General features: G+C 44.7%; 1 protein-coding gene and 1 long non-coding RNA gene across 2 annotated transcripts in view; one reads left to right on the forward strand and one right to left on the reverse strand.

Annotated features, from left to right (window-relative positions):
• Nucleotides 1-20,757, reverse strand: part of EFNA2 (ephrin A2) — a 342,469-nt gene that overhangs the window by 253,818 nt on the left and 67,894 nt on the right. The window lies entirely within an intron of this gene.
• LOC131188319 (uncharacterized) overlaps nt 1-20,757 on the forward strand; it is a 45,694-nt gene that overhangs the window by 3,183 nt on the left and 21,754 nt on the right. Inside the window, exon 2 of the long non-coding RNA XR_009152763.1 lies at nt 3,103-3,255. This is a non-coding gene — a long non-coding RNA (uncharacterized LOC131188319). The remainder of the gene's footprint in view (nt 1-3,102; nt 3,256-20,757) is intronic.

Consider the following 20,757-nt stretch of genomic DNA (forward strand, 5'->3'; position numbering starts at 1 on the left):
AATTTAGGAAGCTGCCTTTTCTATCCAGAACTTTAAAAAGTTGTAAGAAGATTGGTATTATGTCACTAGGCACCACTCCACAGATATTAAGGTCATGCAAGATAATTTTTTTTTGCTTTGTTTTGTTATTCTGTTTGTTTTCATTATTAAGTATCCTCATTTGTTTCATTATTCATTAGTTTAATTAGCATTTCTTTCATTATTCACAAGTTCTCTTCATTTCTTCCCCCTTTTTCCTTCTACCGTGTTTCCCCAAAAATACAACTGTCTTATATTTTTTTTGAACCCTGAAATAAACGCTTGGCCTTATTTTTGGGGAGGTCTTATTATTTTGGGGCGCGTGGAGCAAGTTGGGGCTCCTCTTGCCGTCTTACCTCATTTCCAGCTCTGTCTCCCTAACCCTAACTAGAGGAAATGGCGGGGACAGGCTGTGCATGTGGCTAAATATTTTCGGGAGGGCTTATTTTTGGGAGGGCTTATTTTTAGGAGAGGCCTTATTTTCGGGGAAACACAGTACTTCTCCTTCCAGACTTCCTTGCTCCCCCCCCCCATTTTTTAAAAGTCTCACTTCTATTTTCGTCTGTTTTCTTTTTCTTTCCACTTTCTCCTTTCCTTTTCATTCCTTCCCCTTCTGTTCCTTATTGATATGCACTTGGCCGCGTAATAGATAATATAGCCACAGATCTCAAAACAGCCTTTCTCTCTCTCTCTCTCTCCCAGAATACCCTGGGTGATGGGACAGTCCGAAGAATTCTGGGTAAACCAGATCAGAATGGCCACAATGAAAAAAATATATTGATTTTATATCTATCGGCCTGAATATATATCGGTACCCACGGGACCGTTTGCTGCCACCGATTGCCCCCCACCGACCCGTGTGCTCTCACAGGGAAGGACTCCTTAGGGTGCCGTCAGCCAGGCAGTGCCGACTGGCGACACCCCGGGGAAGGGCCTTTTTTGTGGGGGCTCCCACCCTCTGGAACGAACTTCCCCCAGGACTTCGTCAACTTCCTGACCTTCGAACCTTTCGCCACGAGCTTAAGACACATCTATTTATTTGCGCAGGACTGGACTAGAATTTTAAATTTTAAATTTGGTTTTAATGGGGTTTTATTATTTTAGGCGCGTGGAGCAAGTTGGGGCTCCTCTTGCCGTCTTACCTCATTTCCAGCTCTGTCTCCCTAACCCTAACTAGAGGAAATGGCGGGGACAGGCTGTGCATGTGGCTAAATATTTTCGGGAGGGCTTATTTTTGGGAGGGCTTATTTTTAGGAGAGGCCTTATTTTCGGGGAAACAGTACTTCTCCTTCCAGACTTCCTTGCTCCCCCCCCCCATTTTTTAAAAGTCTCACTTCTATTTTCGTCTGTTTTCTTTTTCTTTCCACTTTCTCCTTTCCTTTTCATTCCTTCCCCTTCTGTTCCTTATTGATATGCACTTGGCCGCGTAATAGATAATATAGCCACAGATCTCAAAACAGCCTTTCTCTCTCTCTCTCTCTCCCAGAATACCCTGGGTGATGGGACAGTCCGAAGAATTCTGGGTAAACCAGATCAGAATGGCCACAATGAAAAAAATATATTGATTTTATATCTATCGGCCTGAATATATATCGGTACCTACGGGACCGTTTGCTGCCACCGATTGCCTCCCACCGACCCGTGTGCTCTCACAGGGAAGGACTCCTTAGGGTGCCGTCAGCCAGGCAGTGCCGACTGGCGACACCCCGGGGAAGGGCCTTTTTTGTGGGGGCTCCCACCCTCTGGAACGAACTTCCCCCAGGACTTCGTCAACTTCCTGACCTTCGAACCTTTCGCCACGAGCTTAAGACACATCTATTTATTTGCGCAGGACTGGACTAGAATTTTAAATTTTAAATTTGGTTTTAATGGGGTTTTATTATTTTTATCGCAATTTTTTAATATTCGGCCTTATTTAATACGTTTTTTAATTGGTTTTTTATTTTGTATTTATATGTATGTTTTTATCAGGCTGTAAACCGCCCTGAGTCCCTCAGGAGATAGGGCGGTATAAAAATGTGATTAAATAAATAAATAAATAAATGAATGAATGAATAGCAAACAAAGGCAGTCACAAATGGGGGAGATGCCATTGATCTTTGTAACTTAACATTAATGTAAGACCACTTACTACTGCGTTTCATTTTAATTTCTCCTGAAACGAAGGCCCACCGTAAGCCAACATCCACAAAACTGTAATACTGTTGGCTTGGCTTGGATAGGTTTCCGTAGACAAAAATAATGAAAGGCATTTCTTGGAGATTGATCAACGTAATGTAACTTCCAGAGGGTTGCATCATTATGCTTGTCGGAGGCCTGAATTCATTGGATTCCACCTGGTTTATGCCCTATCCCTCAATTGCTTCTTAATTGTTCGCTAAACGCCCCATTTCCCCCCAAATAAAGCATTCAAACCAACTATGCTCTCACTATGGTCTGATTCCTATGGCTTTGGAATCATTCGTGAAGGAGAATCCGTGACGACTTCATTTAAAACCGTGTTTCTCAGCCTTGGCCACTTTTAAAGATGTGTGGACTTCAACTCTCAGAATCCCCCGGCCAGTTGTGCTTTCTAAGAAACACTGCTTTAGCAGTAGGGGAGGGAGTCATTAGAATTGAGGAAATGTAGCAATTTTTAACACACCTCTCCTGACCATGTTTTGATGAGAACCCCATCCAGCGATGAAATCCTCTGAGTTCTATCTGGCTCGCCGAACTGGTAGCGCCGGTCCAATTCAGCGAGCCAGATAGAACTGGGGGGATTTCACCACTTCATTACATCCCGATTTTTTACGTTGCGCACGCGTGCTCCTGTTCCCGAACCAGTAGCGAACGTAAGTGGGTTTTACCGCCACCCCCATCACAGGATCTTTAGTGTGGGTCATGGTGAGGAACGCTGGGGGTTATAACTCACAAACATCTGGTGAGTCAAAACGTCAGCGGGCCTAGCAAGGCCAAATTCTACATTTCCTAAAGTTATTTACATCCTCCATGTGACTTTTTCTAACTTTTATCTTTTCTTGTACCAAAGGTGCTTTTTTTTCAAAAAGGCAGCTGAACTTTCTTTGGTTTTTTTCCTTGAAGACGTTTCGCTTCTCATCCAAGAAGCTTCTTCAGTTCCCTCTTGAAAAAGCACCTTTGGGACAACCATGGCCTGGATGACTGAGAATCTCCACTGACATCTTTTCTTGCCGTTCTTCCTTCCAATCAAGATGTGTAAGGTAGCATCTAACACAGGTAAGTTCTATAGATGATAGATTTTAGAAGTTTAGTTCATAGGATCAGCACCACAGTTTTTAAAGGTTTCATTGCCTATAAAATTCTTAGCTCTCTACATTTTGTATGCTATCTTAAATGCAGCGATTTAATTCATTTACCTATTTACCTTTATCTTTGCCTTTTAATATCGTACTGATTTTGTTGTAAATTTTCTGATTGTTGTGAGCTGCCCAAAGTCACTGAGAATTGGGCGGCATACAAGTTTATTGTATTGGTAGCAATAGTTGTAAATGAATACAGGCAGTCCTCAACTTATAACATTTGTTTAGTGACCATTTGAAATTACAACACTGAAAAAAGTGACTTATGACTGTTTTTCACACTTACGACCATTGCAGCATCCCGATGGTCACATCAATCAAAATTCAGAGGACTGGCAATCTGACTCCTGTTTATGGCAGTTGCAGTTTCCCAGGGTCATGTGTTCACCTTTTGTGACCTTCTGACAAGCAAAGTCAATGGGGAAACCAGATTCACCTAACAACCGTGTTATTAACTTAACAACTGCAGTGATTCATTTAACAACTGTGGCAAGAAAGGTTTTAAGATGGGACAAAACCCATTTAACAAATGTCTCACGTAGCAACCAAAATTTTTGAGTCAATTGTGGTTGTAAATTAAGATATTCCTGAATTTTATTGCACTATTTTGTTGCCATTTTTGTTTGTTTGATTGTTGTGAGCTACCCATAGTCACTGAGAATTAGGTGCGGGGTGAAATGCTCCCGGTTCAGACCGGATCGCTCAATCCGGTAGCGATGGCAACGGGTGGTTCGGAGAACCAGTAGCAAAAATCCCTGGGCCCCCACATGCCCAGCTGAGCTGCACAATCATCAGAGATTTTTTTTTTAACTTTTAAAAGTATTTTTTCTTTGGCCGAAAAAATGCTTTTAAAAGTAAAAAAAAAGAGCCTCTGATGATCGCCCGGCTCATCTGGGATCGTCAGAGGAGCCTTTAAAAAGCATTTTTTTTACAACCTCTTCGGCCGAAGAACTTGTAAAAAAATGCTTTTAAAAGGCTCCACTGACGATCCCAGCTGAGTTGCCTGATCGTCAGAAGCTATTTTTTCTTTTAAAGGCAAAAAAAATGCTTTTAAAAGAAAAGAAAAGCCTCTGATGATCAGGCAACCCAGCTGGGATCATCAGAGGAGTCTTTTAAAAGTATTTTTTCTATAATTTCTTCGGCTGAAGAGGTTGTAGAAAAAATGCTTTTAAAAGTAAAAAAAAAAAAGGTGACCACGCCCATCCAGTCACATTACCCCACCACCAAGCCACACCCACAGAACTGGTAGTAACAAATTTTACATTTAACTCCTGATTACGTGGCATACAAGTTTAATGTATTAGTAGCAATAGTCGTAAATGAATATTTTATTGCACTAAAAGGTAAAGGTTCCCCTTGCAAATACATGCTAGTCATTCCCGACTCTAGGGGGCAGTGCTCATCTCCGTTTCAAAGCCAAAGAGCCAGTGCTGGCCGGCATGACTCAACGCCAAAGGCGCACGGAACGCTGTTACCTTCCCACCAAAGGTGGTCCCTATTTTTTCTACTTGCATTTTTACGTGCTTTCGAAACTGCTAGGTTGGCAGAAGCTGGGACAAGTAACGGGAGCTCACCCCGTTACACGGCAGCATTAGGGATTCGAACCGCCAAGCTGCCGATCTTTCGATCGACAAGCTCAACGTCCTAGCCCCTGAGCCACCGCGTCCCCCTTTTATTCCACTAGTCACTGGTAAAACCAGGTCAAAGTCAGAATCTTATTCTTGCACATCCTAAAATCCAGGACAAAGGAAGATGACACTGATCGACTGCTATTTTTGTGAGAAGCTGCATATGCCATACTGGCTTGGTTGTCAGTGGCGTCATAAGCGAAATAAATAACATGAAAATGCTAAGACTGAAGATACGGTTATCATGTTCTGCTTAGGAAAAGAGCAAGCTGTCGAATTTAATTTGATTATTTCTCCAAGAGACTTCAACCTAGGACGTCGTAAAATGGATCCAAAAACACCATGTGTTCTAACAAGGAACACAGGATTTTGAAAAGCAGCCACGGGAACTGAAAGACAAAATGCAGCATTTCACTGGCGAGGAGGTCTGGTTCATCCCTTAGTTTGGCTTGCATTTAGTAAGTAAAATTCGGGCACATCTCCACTTCCTAGATTTCATTTGTCACTAGAGTGGTAGCTGTTCTTAGTTTTTTGGGGAGGAAAATAAGAAGAAAGCTGATCGGCAGGTGGATCGGCCTCCCGGAATACCCCCAATCAGCTGTTCCCAGAGGTGAATTTTAGCAACAGGTTCCTTGGTTGTGAACTCTGCGTCTTATTTTTTTTTGCTTTTTTTTCTGCCTCTGAAAGCCTTCGAAACAGAGCTTCAGAAAAAAAAGCCTCTGAAGCTCTGTTTGGGGGCTTCTTTTCTGTAGCTTTTTTCAGCCTCTGAAACCTCCGTTTGAGAAGCTGGGCGAGGCTACATTCGGAGTATAAGATGCACCCAGATTTTCACCCTCTTTTTTGGGGGGGAAAAGGTGTGTCTTATACTCCAAAAAATACGGTATTAGTGCCGCTTTTACAAAAACCATAGTAAGACCACACCTGGAATACTGCAACCAATTTTGGTCACCATACTACCAAAAAAAAAAGATGTTGAGACTTTGGGCAAAAGTTCAGAGAAGAGCAACTAAAATGATCAAAGACCTGGAAACTAAACCATATGAAGAACGGCTGCAGGTTTCGGGTCTGGCTAGGCCAGAGGTCTGCAAACTTGGCTCTTTTAAGACTTGTGGACTTCAACTCCCAGAGTTCCTCAGCCAGCAAAGCTTCAACTCTGGGAGTTGAAGTCCATAACTCTTAAAAGAGCCAAGTTTGCAGACCCCTGGGCTAGGCTAAAGAAAAGAATTAGGGATGACATGATAGCAGTATTCCAGTATTTGAGAGGCTGCCACGAAGAAGAAGGGGTCAAATTATTCTCCAAAGCACCAGAGGGCAGGACAAGGAATAATGGTTGGAAACTAATCAAGGCAGTGGTGGGCTGCAACCGGTTTAACAACCGGTTCAGTGAGCGCGCGCCTAACGTGCTTGTGCGCAGCGTTCAAAATACAGCAATTTGGAGTGTAGCTGCTTGCCTTCTAAGGCAGCCCCAGTAAGTAGAACAGCAGAGGCGCGGAAATCAGCTGTGCTGCGGGAATCAGCCGAGCCAGAACGAAGGAAATATATCACAGGATAGGGTGGGGGCAGGTGGGCGGGGCCAGCTGATGGTCAGAACTACCAATTCACCCGAACCGGTAGCAGCCCACCACTGAATCAAAGAGAGAAGCAACCTGGAATTAAGGAGAAACTTCTTAACAGTGAGGACAATTAACCAGTGGAACAGCTTGCCACCAGAAATCATGGGCACTCGCTCCATCACTGGAGGCTTCTAAGAAGAGACCGGACAGTCACTTGTTTGAGATTATAGGTCTGTGATGGCGAACCTATGGCATGCATGCGCATGCTGGCCAGCTGGTCTTCAGGTTTCAAGGGCTCCGGCGTGTGCGAAGACCAACTGGCTGACGTGCACGTGCACCGGCCTTCGAGTTTCCGGGACTCCGGCCCACATGCGTGTTCCGGTTTGGGAACCCAGTGCCAAAAAGATTCGCCATCACTAGTATAGATCAGTGATGGCGAACCTTTTCGGCATGCGGAAACATTGCACACGCTCATCAAGGCCATGCTCCAGAAAAGCCAAACTTCCGGCTTCTAGTGCGCATGCTCGCCCGAAGATCACCTGGCATGCTGGTTTTCAGCACTGCTACCCGCGCGCGAAGGGATCACACTCCAGAAAAGCTAAACATCTGGTTTTTAGCATGCATGCGCGCCCAATAATCAAGTAACTGGCATGCATGCAGTCATCGGTTTTCGGCACTGCCGCGCACGCAAAGGACAGCTGATCATCGCGCGCGCATGTGTGCCAGAAACCCAGAAGACAAATAGGCAAGGCTGCGCGTGCCAGGCGACATGGCTTCACGTGCCACTTTGGGCATGCGTGCCATAGGTTCATCATCATGGGTATAGGTTCTCCTGCTTGAGCAGGGGACTGGATTAGAAGACCTCCAAGGCCCTGTTTTGTTCTGTTCTGTTCTGTTCTATTCCCTAGTCTGTTCTGTTCTGTTCTGTTCTGTTCTGTTCTGTTCTGTTCTATTCTATTCTATTCTATTCACAAGCTAGAACTCGTCAGTGGCGGCTGCCTTCTGACTCACTGGCTGGGGAATTCTGGGAGTTGAAGTCCACCCGTTACCACGGTTGAGAAACACTGCACTCTTATTATTCCTTATGGGAAAAATTTGTTTGGTACTCATCGTTTTTTGGTACTCATCACGCCTCCGGGAGGAATCAATTAATGATGCATACCAAGGGCCCGCTGTATTTCTTATTTCTAAACCGTCCCTCTCCCTCAAAGAGGGGCTTAAATAGCTTTGAAATAGCTTACAAAGGAGGAGGGGGCAGTTTTCGTCTCAGCCAACAAAAACAGACATTTGCCCTTTGGCCTTATATTTGAGCTCTCCAAAACCGGTCTGATTTTTTACAGGTTGTTTTTTTTTTTCAGATTTATTTTTTGTTTTGAAGTTTTCAGCAAAACAGGAGAGCTCTCTTCAAAGTTCTGCTTTTACTCAGAAAACCGCCAAAAGAAGGGAAATGAATGGAATTATTCTACATATCTAATAAATCACCCTCCTGCAAAAGATTGTTTTTCAAAGCGACAGGGAAGTGGATCAAGCCATTTCTCCAAAGGGAATTTTGCAGATCCTTCTCCCTTAAAAAGAATTTTATTCAAGAGCTTAGGACAAATTTAAGCCAGCGATGCCAAACCTGGCTGGGAAAGCAGGCTTTGGAACTCTATTATCTGACTCACACAGAGAGAAAAAAATGTCAATTTTTCAAGGGAGCCAAACCTTACTCAGAATTTAGGCGTTGCTTTCTCCTCGCCTCCCTCCTCCAGTCCAAACCTTTTTGGTCTGGATCCAACTTTCTCCACCTGCCTCGGGAGCTTTTATTCCTATTCTTTCCACCATGTACCCAAAACTATCCTTGCCTACATTAGAGGAAAAATTTATAACTTAGTAGAGAGCTTCCCGGCTTTAAACCAAATCTCTCTGGTGATGCCATCATTAGGAAAACATTAAAAACATTGGCGGTCACCAGGAGCCAAGATCATTTTGTTGTTATTACACCTGGCCTCATAAATTCTGCTTTTTTTCCACCAGCCAGCCAGGGGTGGGTTGATTTATAAGGCGAAACAAATATTAAAAGGCTTCAAGAAATTGAGGGTAAGGGGGATGGAGAGACGGGACATGGAAACGCATAGGCAGATTTGAGGCAGCGATTTTCCCATCTCCTTCATACGTCACATCTGGACATTTACAGGATTCAGAATTTATTGGGACGTAGGGCCGGTATAAAATACAATTAATTTGTCAAGTGGACAGAATCGCAGTTTAAAAAATTTACAGGAAGGCCTTGCTTAATGATCAAGTGGTTTTATGACCATTTAAAGTTTCGAAGGCCGTGGCCCGTAAGGCACCCGTTGGTCATCGTAAATGGTCACGCTGCCACCATCACGCAGTCACATAACCACAGGTCAGGCAGATCATCTTTTAGGATAGATTGCGGCATTCTGCAATTGCTTGACTGTGAATTGTAATGATTTTTGCTGCTTTCTGGCTCAAAATGCCCATTCAAATGAACGGGGTTCACTTAGCAATCGCAGCGTTCGCTTAATGACTGTGGCCTTTGCTTAAACAAACACTGTTGAAAAAGGCTAGAAAATTATTTTCAGTCACTTGGGTGCTTAGACTTAACGGTTGGTTTCTGGTCGTCAGTTGAGGATTATCCACACCGCCTTTGAAGTACAGGTAGTCCTCGACTTATTTAGTTCATTTAGTGACCGTTCAAAGTTACAACGGCGCTGGAAAAAAGTGACTTACGACCATTTTTTACACTTGCGGCCGTGGCAGCATCCCCATGGTCACGTGATCAAAATTCGGCTGCTTGGCAACTGGTTCCTATTTATGACCGTTGTCGTGTCCTGGGATCATGTGATCCCCTTTTACGACCTTCTGACAAGCAAAGTCAATGGGGAATCCAGATTCACTTAACAACCGTGTTACTAACTTTAACACATACAATGATTCGCTGAACCATTGTGGCAAAAAAAGTCGCAAAATGGGGCAACCTCACTTAACAGATGTTTCACTTAGCAACGTAAATCCTGGGCTCAATTGCGGTCGTAAGTCAAGGACTACCTGTATACAAGACTTTGTTCGGCCTGGAGACTGGAATCCTGCAGGCAGGAAGATGATTTTGCCAAGGCAGGCAAACCAAGTTGTCGTGTCCCACTCCTCCGCTGACGGCCGGGTCAGGGAAATCCGAATCAGGCTTGCCTCTGCAGCTCTGCCCAAAGTCCTAGCAAAGTCCTCAGAGCAGGCAGGAGACCAGAAAGTGACTTCAGCAAGATAAGTTCGACTTTGCCTGACTCAGAGACTGCCAGAAAGCAGATCCTTTATATAGGCCATGGGGTGTGGCTCCATGACTCAGCACTCATTAAGGCCTGCCCCTCCCTTCCTTCTGTTGCCTCCACCTATCCAATCTTCTGATGCGAGGGTCACTCCAATCAGCAGCTGTTGGAAATAAACTTTCCTCAGGCTCACATGCTGTGGAGGAGGGAGGTCTAGCTGCTCCGTTGCCTGGGCATGGAGCCAGGGCTGGGGCAGGATGCTCCTCCTCTGCAGCCTGCTTGGGCATGGAGCCAGGGCTGGGACCGGGAGGCATACATTCCTCCGTGTTCGGGAGCAGATAAGAAGGCCCCGGCTGCTGTGAGAGCGGGCAAGACACAACACAAGTCCACAACAAAGCAATTTGTCCCTTGAGGTATAAAAGAATGACACACAAAGCAGGGGTGTTCAACCTTGACAACTTTTAACACCAGTGGACTTCAACTCCACTAGTGTTAAATTGAATTGAAGTCCACAGGTCTTAAACTTGGATAGCTGGGGAATTCTGGGAAGTGAAGTCCACAGGTCATAAACATGGCTGGCTGGGGAATTCTGGGAAGTATCCACAGGTTGTAAATGTGGCTGGTTGGGGAATTCTGGGAATTGAAGTCCACAGGTCATAAACTTGGCTGGCTGGGGAATTCTGGGAATTGAAGTCCACAGGTCTTAAAGTAGGCTGGCTGGGGAATTTTGAGAAGTGAAGTCCACAGGCCATAAACTTGGCTGGCTGGGGAATTCTGGGAATTAAAGTCCACAGGTCATAAACTTGGCTGGCTGGGGAATTCTGGGAATTAAAGTCCACAGGTCATAAACTTGGCTGGCTGGGGAATTCTTGGAAGTGGTCCACAGGTCATAAACTTGGCTGGCTGGGGAATTCTGGGAATTGAAGTCCACAGGTCATAAAGTAGGCTGGCTAGGGAATTCTGGGAAGTGAGGTCTTAAAGTTGCCAAGGTTGGACACGCCTGGGGCTGTCCCAGTATACCAAGCAAAAATAGGATTTATTCTCTAGCTGGTCCTTTTAACCAGAGACGTCTGAAACCGGAGCACAACAAGTCCAAATTTACCACTCAGTGGTATTTTTTTCTGCCCCAGAAAAATGACGGGAGGAGTCTGTTTTTGCTGGAAAGAGTGCTAGCTGAAATGCACAGGAAACAGTGTCTTAAACAAGGTCAGCCTGTAGACTCCCCCACCCCCTCAGCGTTAGTTGGACCGCTGCAAACTAACCGGGGTTTGGAACAGAATTGTCACTTCCCATTATCTCCAATGTGATCCTTTGGCTGAGAGAAATGAAGGTTGCTGTAACTGAGGCAGATTGCCTGAGCTGGAAGAGGATGCAGCCAAGGGAATGGTCAGAGAAGAGATAGCGTAGCCCGCAGCCACAAAAGGGATGGGGCACATGGCCCAGAAGGAATCCTCCTTGGGACGAAGAGATCTTGCCTAGAGAAAGATTAGATAAGAGATAGCATAGCCCACAGTTGTACAATGGGTGAGGCCAGGGGTGATATTCACTTTGTTTCCCTACCGGTTTGCAAATGTGAGCGCGTGCAAATGTGAGCGAGCCCCCTTTTTACGCATGCGCCCGGCATTCCGTGCATGTGCTTTGCTGGTGCGCACGCCTTCCACCCATGCGCCTGGCCTCAAAAACATGCCTAAATAGGATGGTATAGAGCCGGGGTGGATGGGCGGTCCGTGACCCGCAATTTCCACTACCGGTTCCGGTGAACCGGTCCAAACCGGCTGGCTCAGGAAGAACCTCCCCAAAGTTTATCAGGCTATAAAAGAGACAGGGGAAGAATTGTACTTTCAGACTTGCAAGATTCTGTTAATGTAGCCTTATAGGCTACATTTGTCCAGTGGCTTCTCTTGTCCAGTGTATCTGACTCTAGGACACGTTGTTCATCTCCGTTTCTTGGCCAAGAGAGCCAGCGTTGTCTGAAGACATTTTCCGTCAGCAGGCTATGCACCAAAGGGGCATGGAATGCTGTTACCTTCCCACCGAAGTGGTACCTGTTTATCTACTTGCATTTTCATGCTTTCCAACTGACAGGTGGTCTCGAGCTGGAGCAAGGAACAGGAGCTCACCCTGTTGAACGGGCGGCGCTTGGGTCTCGAACGTGGGCTATCAGCTTTCCAGCTGACAAGTTCAGCACCTTTAACCGCTGAGCAATTGTACCCTCTACAGGAAAGTAGAATTTAGCTTATTTGGTTTTGCTTCCTGTCTGGTCCACCTAGGAAGGCCGAGAGGTGCCGTCTATTTCCTTTCAGCTCGGAAACGTGTTCATTGTCTCTATCACCAAAGATCTCCGAAATGAGACTCCAGCACGCATTAATGTTGCAAACCAAGTGATGCCCCCTAATGAGTGAGCAGTTTAAACTTCCAACCCACCTTTAATTTGCAAATTATTGCTATCAGCTATTGGCAGAACAAAAAGGTGGAATAGAAATATGCTAATGCCTGATAAACTGGTGAGAAGAAAAGGACTTTATTTTTAAAGGCTTATCAAGCTTGGTCGATAAATGTTAATCCTGAAGTGCTAAGAAGTTCAATTCTAGATTCAGTGAGCAGGGTGCAATTCTACAGATGTGTGCAAAGGACTATAGCCCTAGGGAGACCCATATTTGCTTAACCAGGAATATGTAACCCCTTGAACTTCACAACATTTACAAGAGAGTAAGGAGAGTAGCGGTAACAGGACCAGTTTGGTCTATGGAAGGTAGTAGAAGGTTAGCTGGGGGACTTTGGGCCAATCACCAAGAGACTGAGAGTTCCAGTCCTGCCTTAGGAAAGAAAGACAGCTGGGTGACTTTGGGCCAATCACCAGGAGACTGGGAGTTCTAGTCCTGCCTTAGCATAAAAGCTGTGGGTGACTTTGGGCCAATCACCAGGAGACTGGGAGTTCTAGTCCTGCCTTAGCCATTAAAGCTGCTGGGTGACTTTGGGCCAATCACCAGGAGACGGTGAGTTCTGCTGGGTGACTTTGGGCCAATCACCAGGAGATGGAGTTCTAGTCCTACCTTAGCCATTAAAGCTGCTGGGTGACTTTGGGCCAATCACCAGGAGACTGGGAGTTCTAGTCTTGCCTTAGCATGAAAGCTGCTGGGTGACTTTGGGCCAATCACCAGGAAAAAGGTTAAGTTGCAGATACATTCATTAAGAACTTGCCAGTTAGATTAAACAATATTAGGCTGGGTAGTCTAAAGATCTTATAATAATACAAGACAACTTTCAAGATTCCTAAGCGGCCTTCAGGTAGTCCTCAACTTACAACATAATGAAATCTGCCCATTGCAGTCATAAGATATGACAGTCATAAAAAAGAATTTACAACCATTTTTACGGCAATCGTTAACTGAACACAGTGGTTATAAAGTGGCCACCACGGTCATCAGGCAGACCGCACCATTGTTAAGCTATGGACATGGTTTTGCCAAAACCAAGAAGTACCGTAAAACCGTCATAAAACACAGCCTCATGAACGTGGCATGCTGGAAATGGCCGTTAATGCAGCCGTGTTACCAAGCACCCGAAATGAAGTCACATAATCGCTGAGGGGAGATTTTGGATCTGACTCAAGTAGCCCCGACGTAGGTCCGTCGTAACTTCGAATGGTCTCTAACTAACCAGTTGTTAACCAGGGACTACTTATACATTCAAAGCTACACAGTGGTGGGATTCAAATTATTTTTACTACCGGTTCTGTGGGCGTGGCTTGGTGGGCGTGGCAGGGGAAAGATACTGCAAAATCCCCATTCCCTCCCCACTCCAGGGGAAGGTACTGTAAAATCCCCATTCCCTCCCCACTCCAGGGGAAGGTTACTGCAAAAATCCCCATTTCCTCCCGAACAGCTGGGACTCAGGAAGCAGAGAATAGATGGGGGCAGGGCCAGTCAGAGTTGGTATTTACCGGTTCTCTGAACTACTCAAAATTTCCGCTACCGGTTCTCCAGAACCGGTCAGAACCTACTGAAACCCACCTCTGAGGCTACAGCTAGGAAAATCAGGGCAAATCAAACATTTCCAACGGGATCCCAGCAAGAAGAATTAATTCGATCGTGCTTCCTTTCCAGATTTATCTGCGCTCCACTGCACAGAGACCTCGAAATGGACATAAAATTGATCCCACCTCCATTTTAAAACTTTTGCGTTTTGCGACCGCCCGCAGAACAAGATCCCTTTGTTTCCCACCCTCACTTTCCCTAGAGAAACAATCCACCAAAGTGGATTATTCGAGGGCCTTGATTCTGTCTGCGCTTGTTGTTTTACATGCCCTGAGAGTGGCCGCTTTCCAAAAATCCCCCCCCCCCACGAGGCATATTCTTCCCCCCTCCCATTAGCCCAACACCCCTCTCTCTGCCTTTCCACTGAGACCAAGAGGAAGCGGCGACGGCAACCGTGTTGAAGCGACCGGGTTGATATCAATGGTTGCAAGCCGCAGACATCTGGGAGACAGATGCTAAAGTAGCCTATGGAAAGTTTGATGCCTTCCATGGGAACATCGTCCCCGTTCGGAGACAGATTGGTGACAGGCAGGAAGCAGGAAGACAGAGAGATTAATTCAGAGAGATTCCCAAGGTCAAAACCCACTCCGAGTTCCTTTTTTTAGTTTTGATCAAGCAGGCTTTGGAAATAATGCGCCTTCTGTTTCCACAAGAAAAGCAGCCCCGCTCTGTGCAATTATCAGTTGTTCTACATGAATGTTGTGCGTAACCCATGTATGCGGGCATACCTAGCCGTGGTACTATTCAGGATAAATAACACTATGGAGAGGGGGGGAGAGAGGAAGAGATGGGGGGAGAGGGAGGAAGGGAAGGGAAGGGAAGGGAGAAAGAAGAGAAAATAGGGAAAGGGAAGGGAAGGGAAGGGAAGGGAAGGGAAGGGAAGGGAAGGAAAGGAAAGGAAAGGAAAGGAAAGGAAAGGAAAGGAAAGGAAAGGAAAGGAAGAAAGGAAATAGGGAAAGGAAAGGAAAGGAAATAGGGAAAGGAAAGGAAAGGAAAGGAAAGGAAAGGAAAGGGATGAAGAAGGGAAGGGGAAGGAGAAAGGGAAGGAAGTATAGACAGGGAAAGGAAAGGAAAGGAAAGGAAAGGGAAAGGGAAAGGAAAAGGAAAAGGGAAAAGGGAAAAGGAACAGGAACAGGAAAGGGAATGGAGAAAGCAAAGCAAAGCAAAGCTGGCTGAGGAACTCTGGGAGTTAAAGTCCCCAAGTCTTACAGTTGCCAAGGTTGGAGACCCCTGCTCCAAAGCACCAGAGGGCAGGACAAGAAGCAATGGGTGGAAGCTTGTTATCTCCTTTTCTACTTATGACTATAACTTTATTGCTCGTATCTTTATGGTTTATATTGTTTTACTTAGTTTCCTAGTACAATTTATGTTGATTCTATATCACTAAGTGGTATAGATCGTGATGTATCACTTGTAGCTTTTATGTACGGTGAGAGCTTATGCACCGAAGACAAATTCCTTGTGCGTTCAATCACACTTGGCCAATAAAGAATTCTAGTCAATTCTAAAAACAGAGATCCAACCTAGAACTAAGGAGAAATTTCGTGATAGTGAGAACAATGAATCAGTGGACTAGCTTGCCTCTTGGACTTGTGAATGCTCCATCACTGAAGGTTTTCAAAAAACAAAAACAAAAACTGGACAACCATTTGACCAAGATGGTATAAGGTATAAGGCAGGGGTCTCCAACCTTGGTCCCTTTAAGACTTGTGGACTTCAACTCCCAGAGTTCCTGAGCCAGCAAAGCTGGGTTCTGGGAGTTGAAGTCCACAAGTCTTAAAGGGACCAAGGTTGGAGACACCTGGTATAAGGTCTTCTGTCTCAGACAGGGGGTTGGACTAGAACAGCAAAGCTGGCTGAGGAACTCTGAGAGTTGAAGTCCACAAGTCTTAAAGGGACCAAGGTTGGAGACCCCTGGACTAGAAGACCTCTGCGCTCCCTTTCAGCCCTACGATTCCATGCTTCTTCCTATGTTCACTTTGCAATCGAATCCTCATTCATTCGCTCTCTGATTTGTGGGCTCCAATGCTATTTATTGCCGCCATGGTTTATTTATCCCAGAATGCCCCAAATCATGGTATTTTGGGGCGTTCGGGGAGACCGAAATGGGGCAGCCTCCAGGATCTGCTGCCATTTTGACCTTCTAATATTTTTTCATTCAGTTTCATTGTGAAATAAAAATACAGAAGACCAAAAGTTAGAAAACACAAAGAAAAAGAAAAAGGACAAAAAGAAAGAAAAAAAAAGTGGTGAACTCCCAATTTTTTTTCAGTGCAATAAAATATAAAAAACATTAATAATAATAATAATAATAATAATAATAATAATAATAATAATAATAATAATAATAATAATAATAATAATAATAATACTTCTTCAACCTTTTGCTTTACGTTTCAGAACATTTCAAGCCATTTCCACAGTAGCCAAGTCATTCTCATTATCAAAACCTAAAATCGGATCTGCTGCCATTTTGGTCCTCCCAGTTTTGCCCGAAATGCTCCAACACTGGAAATTTTTAAGAAAATGTTGGATAGCCATTTGTCTGAAATGGTGTAGGTTTTCCAGCCTGGGCAGGGGGTTGGACTAGAAGACCTCCAAGGTCCCTTCCAGCTCTGTTATTATGTTATGTTATGAAACCTTCTGACATATTCTGAGAAAATAAAGACAACCAGAAGTCCCAATGCCTGATCCCAGCACATTACGCAACAAATGAAGGAAGCTATTAAACAAGTGTCATTTTAACGAGATAGAAAAAGAATCCTTTAAAAACAAATTCAAATAGATTAACGAAACAATAACAAAATTCCTCCACCAGAGTCTCACCAATCTCTTATAAAAATGAAAGCATGTTAACGCCTCTTTGCAGTAATTTTTCCCCCCAACTCCCTTAAAAATGCAGTCTTGTGTATTTACCTGCCAATCCAGAATGCTTATAAAATAACAGTAATTCACCAGGCCTTTCTATTAATCACAATTTATCATAAAACCTGGTGATTTTTAATGAGTCGGTTTTGCCTCCAAATTACTACCGGTACGTTTAAAAACATTGCGAATCGCAATTTCTGAATTGGGAGGACAGTTCATCTCTCCACAGCTCTTTAAAGCAGCTGCATCTTTTACTCAGGACCACATAGTTCAGTGATGGCTAACCTTTTTGCCGTCACGTGCCAAAAGCAGGAGAAGCGCGAGAGGCGTTGTGCACACACGTGCCCACACCCATAATTAAATGTGCCCCGTCCCCACCATGCTGCGTGCGCAACCCCCCCCTCACTTCCCCCATTTTTGGCACGTGATGGCATAGTTGGCCCAGTAGGCCTGTTTTTTGCCCTCCCCAGCCTCTAGAGGCTTTCTTGGAGCCTGGGGAGGGCGAAGACAGCCTTACCCACCCACCCAGAGGCCCTCTGGAGGCCGGAAACGACCTGTTTCCAGACTTCCGGTAGGCCCGGCAGGCCCAAAAATCAGCTGTCCAGCGCGCGCATGCACCCCAGAGCTAAGCTAAGGCAACACTTGCATGCCCACCGATATGGCTTCGCGTGCCACCTGAGGTACACGTGCCTGGTTCGCCATCACGGACATAGCTGCTTCCTGCAACAGCCACACAAACCTGAAAAAAGATACGGCTGCTTTAAAGACTTTCAGATTAGTAGTGCACTAGTAATGTGCCCCTTGATGTATCTTTTGTACACAGATCCACAGCCCAACTGCATGCCCTCGTTGGGTATTACGATACAACTGCATCATTTTTAAAATGGTTGTACTTGGGGGAGATCCTTTAAACTCCATTTCAGTTCCAAATTTACTACTGGGTCCTCAATTTACGACCGATTGTGTAGCAACCATTCAAAATTACAACAGACCCCCTCGCCCCAAAGCTAAAGATCTGGTGTTGGTCCCCCATGGTCATGTGACTGCCTTTTGGGCGGGCGCTCAGCAACCACCCTATTTTTACGGCTGTTTGCAGGGCCCCATGTCATGTGACCACAATTTACAGCGGTTTTGCTGGAAACCAGTGTTCACTTCCAGTTTCTGGCAAAAAAAAATACCCCATAGTAAACAATGGGTTTGTTTACTAACTACGGCATTCGTTGATGACAACTGTGTTCACTTAATGACCGCCGCAAAAAAGATCATAAAATCAAATCCGTTCCTACCATGATCCATTTTATGACTATCACAGCTTACGGCCATGATTGCAGGACCCAAGTACTGTTGTAACTTGAGGACTTCCTCTAATTCAGTTATGAATACTATAGAGGTCATTTTTAGAAGGTTCTTAACAAGCCAGTTTTATCCAAATCTACAAACTATGATTAATTAACAGCTTTGGGAGAAATTAAGACTATTATCCTATGCTCTGAAGTGGGTTTCAATGACCACAATGTCTCCTCATTTGAATGCAGTTTGAATGGAAAAATAAAGCAAACAGAAAAACATCCTGTTTTTCTGCCTGTTTGGAAGGAGCAAAGCAGCTGTTCAGACAAAAGGCTTGTGCCAACTCGGGTTTAGGAAGCTGGTTGTCTGAATACAGCCACAAATCAAGACCTTGGTCTCTCTCTCTCTCCTTTTTTTTTTTTAAATCTACTACCAATATCAACCTGATGTCCAATCAGAGAAAGCTCTTTTACACCCTACCATCCGGATGCCCACAAAGGATGGTCCAAAAAGTTAAAAGTGGCATCCCTCTTAATGTGAGCCAAGTGACCAACCGACACTGAGATTCGATGGCATGCTTTGGGGTGCCCCTCTTGTCTTTTTGGACGACACCCTACAGACGCCCGGCCCGCCACTTGTTATTTTGTACAACATCCAAAACCGAACGTCATTCAATGGGCAAAAACAGCAGCCCTCTAAAAAGAGGGGAGCGAATATGGAGGCCAGGGCCAGCCAAAGAAGGAGGAGGGGAGGCCCCGAGAAAAAAAATCCCGTATCGGTTGCGTTTCCTCGAACACCAGCCCGATCATTTCTTAAGTAGCACCCCCCCTCCCCCAATATTTGCAAAATTAGCTTCCTTCTCAACCCAGAGGGAGAACTCCGTGGGGAAATTTTTCACTTCTTGGGTTTGAGAAAGAATGAATTAACATCCCAAAGCAGCTTCCGTACAACAGTGTTCATTTAACAGCCAAGTCTAGGGACAGCAGCGGGAGTCTATTTATTACTTAATTTAACAGAACGCAATACAGATTGGAAGCCAAGGAGAACAGGACACTACACACCCGCACACACACACACACACACACACACACACACACTGAGCGCTGTGTGTTAAGGATGGTGTCACCTAGAGATTTTCCCTCAGAGATTCCCAATTTCGTCTCTGCCATAATTCCATTTTCTATTAAAAGCGACAGGGGCTCTGCGGTTGCTCGCCTCCTTTGGCTCGGTTCGCACAATACGCGCCACCAGGTCAGCCAGAGACCGAGAAGCGGCATTCACACAATAGGTTAAGCTTCGTGAGCTTTAACCTTAGCTGGATTGGGGGGAAGCTAGATGGGGATGGGTGGGGGGTTGGCCTGGGAGGAAGAAGGAGATCGCATTAACCCTGCCTCTCCTTTTATTTTATATGATGATTGTTTGTTTAGTGACCCAAAAGTCCCGGCACTGGAAAAAGCAACTCGCGGCCGGGTCCTCACACTTATGACCATCACCACATTCCTCCCCCCCCCAATCACGTGATCAAAATTCAGGCAACCGGCATGGATTTATGATGGTTGCAGCATCCAGAGATGACCAGCAGTCACCATTTGCAACCTTTCAACACGCAAAGTCTAGATTTGCTTAAATGGGTGTGTGGTTCCCTTAAAAACTGCAGTGATGCCCTCGACAACTGTGCCAAAAAAAGGTCATAAAATTGGGCGTGACTCATTTAACCACTGCCTTGCTTAGCAAGGGAGATTCTAATCCCAACCGTGATTATAAATCGAGGACTTCCTGCAAATTCAGAACGTGGTTTAATTCGGCAACCACTGGGTCGTTGGAACCCTGTCTTTTTAATGACCCCTGATCCAAACCAAACCAGCTCATAGCTAATTTCTAATTTCTCCAACCTATCACCCAGGCTACAATTCAGCGGCTCAAAGATCTTGGAGTTCTCATATCAAATGACCTTAATGCCAAAGCCCACTGCAACTACATAGCAAAAAAGGCTCTAAGGGTTGTAAACCTATTTTTACGCAGCTTCTTTTCCAAAAACTCTACACTACTAACTAGAGCATACAAAACATTTGCCAGACCTATTCTTGAATACAGCTCATCCATCTGGAACCCATACCACATCTCTGACATAAATACAATAGAACGCGTCCAGAAATATTTTACTAGAAGAGTTCTTCGCTCCTCCGAAAACAACAAAATACCTTATACCACCAGGCTTGAAATCCTGGGTTTAGAAAACTTACAACTCCGTCGACTTCGACATGACCTGTGTTTAACACACAAAATCATCTATTGCAATATCCTTCCTGTAAAAGACTACTTCAGCTTCAATCGCAATATTACAAGAGCAAAAAATAGATTCAAGCTTAATGTCAATATGACTTCTGCAACAGAGTTGTTAATGCTTGGAACTCATTACCTGACTCCATAGTCTCTACTCAAAATCCCAAAATCTTCAACCAAAAACTGTCTACTATTGACCTCACCCCATTCCTAAGAGGGCTATAAGGGGCGTGCATAAGAGCACAAAAGTGTCTACCATTCCTGTCCTATTGTTCCCTTCATTATATCAAATTAATATAGTTGATGCATATTTTTTTTACTTATATATATATATATATTTTCTTCTAGATATGTTTTATTTATGACAATGTTTGTGTATACTGTTGTGACAAAATGAAATAAAAAAAAATTCTCTTAACTTCCCACCAAGAAAAACTATGTTGGAAAACCCCTGGAGAAAGAAGAGCTCTCTACAAATACCCAGAGCTGAATCTAGA

Source organism: Ahaetulla prasina, chromosome 1, assembly GCF_028640845.1.
Source record: "Ahaetulla prasina isolate Xishuangbanna chromosome 1, ASM2864084v1, whole genome shotgun sequence".
Classification (NCBI taxonomy): domain Eukaryota; kingdom Metazoa; phylum Chordata; class Lepidosauria; order Squamata; family Colubridae; genus Ahaetulla; species Ahaetulla prasina.